The sequence below is a fragment of the Triticum aestivum genome, unplaced genomic scaffold (genome assembly GCF_018294505.1).
Source record: "Triticum aestivum cultivar Chinese Spring unplaced genomic scaffold, IWGSC CS RefSeq v2.1 scaffold190915, whole genome shotgun sequence".
In the NCBI taxonomy this organism is placed as follows: domain Eukaryota; kingdom Viridiplantae; phylum Streptophyta; class Magnoliopsida; order Poales; family Poaceae; genus Triticum; species Triticum aestivum.
This window is the reverse complement of record NW_025258872.1, coordinates 1-1,748: the sequence shown is the minus strand read 5'-3', so window position 1 is coordinate 1,748 and position 1,748 is coordinate 1. Positions and strand designations below refer to the sequence as shown.

Here is a 1,748-nt window from a genome sequence, read left to right as displayed (position 1 = left end):
ATCTTCCACATCTTGAGTAAGGTTACCCTGCATGACAGAGGAAAAAACATTAGTCACATGGATACATAGATCCAAGGCCTATTCAATGTGGTGAAGTTGTTGTCAAAACTACATACACATGATGAATGCGAACATTGGTTTCTGGAAGCAAACCAGAGTACTATTATGTAGTTTGAATAAACAAAAGCGCATCATGAAAAGTTTGCTAAGAACTACCCGTGCAAGTTTTGGTTCATGTTATAAACACCAACAATTTATTTGCAGATGTCTTATTCTGGTATCATCCTAGTAACCAAAGTGAACAAAAACCAACCTCATAAAGAGCGAAAACATCAAAATTTTGGTAAAGCAGTGGAATGGCAATATTATTGATATTTGGTAACACTTGGTGTATTTGTATGCTCAAAGCAGAGTGAACAATACAAACATTGGATTAAAGTGGTTCAATCGAACTGAAACTATACAAAAATTGACTCAAGCGACGCATTGAGTAAGCTGATGTATACCTGTCAGGTTCAATTGTCCTCTTTGCCAACATAAGAGTAAAGAAAACAGGTAGCATCGCAGCACATAGATGCTTAAGAGTATATCCACTAACAATGTCATGTGTTCACCTATATATAGGTTTTTCTGCAGCCTCTTCTACTTTGGCAAGAAGGTAAAATCCTGAAATCAATTTGAAAAATAAGAACAAAAGTATCCAGACAATATAACTTGACGCTTAGCAACCCTCATGAAAAATTGCGCTGAGACAAAATAATTCGGCAATGACGTATTCTTTAAACTGCACTTAAATAAATGCTTCTGCATAACTCATTCTTGTAGCAATTTCATCAACAACCGAGAAGGAGAAGTTCAGATAGATTTATATTAATTGGACGTTGACTGGTTGATAAATTTTTAGATAACAACAGACATGACTGGGGAAACAGAATCATCTTGGCACCGGTCAATGATATTGAGAGAATAAAATTTAAGAAGGGGAACAGTAAAACTTTTGGTGAGTTTTCTATGAATTTCAAGGTAACTATGGTTTATAACCAAGCATCATGAGTACAGATTGCCAAAAGAAAAAGGTATCACCAGTTTCTATGCTGTGAGAAAATCGACTATGAAATAAACCAGTACATTAATGCGACTCACATATAGCTATATACACAAATAATGGAACTGCATACACCATGGTGATATTAAACGAGACTAACACTAACCTGCTGCCTGTAAAAAATTGTAGGATGACTAGAATATTTGTGTTGTGTATGTTGTTGTGTTGTATTGATCTGACCCTCATATGGGGTATATATAGAATACACGAGGGCATAGAGGTTTGGAGTACAAGATGAGTAATACATGGTTTAAACCTATTTGATCTACTCCTTATCTCTATCTTTAAACCCAAACTATATTCTAACACTGCCCACAACCAGTAGCTTGAATGTGTATACATTGGTGGAATAACTATAGTCATCACAGGTATTACAATGCATGGCATGAACTGGATTACCGCATATGGCCGAAGATCATCAAAGAAACTACACAACAGAGTAGACAGTTAAGTTCAAGGAAGAAAATATTCCTGACAGAAGGACAGATAAACAATCAAAAGATCGTGCCTCCAGTACATGATGCTCAGTGCACCAGCAATAACAAGGGGTGCAAGGGACTTTGTTCCTGACCTATCATCAACCCTTTTAATGCTGAAAATGGCCACGATAGACGTGAAAGCAACGTCATCTAGACAAACAAGC

The 1,748-nt window shown here is 36.4% G+C and overlaps 1 pseudogene; it reads right to left on the bottom strand.

Moving 5' to 3' along the window:
• Positions 1–8: 8 nt before the first annotated feature.
• Positions 9–1,738, bottom strand: LOC123177687 (uncharacterized; annotated as a pseudogene).
• Positions 1,739–1,748: the final 10 nt, after the last annotated feature.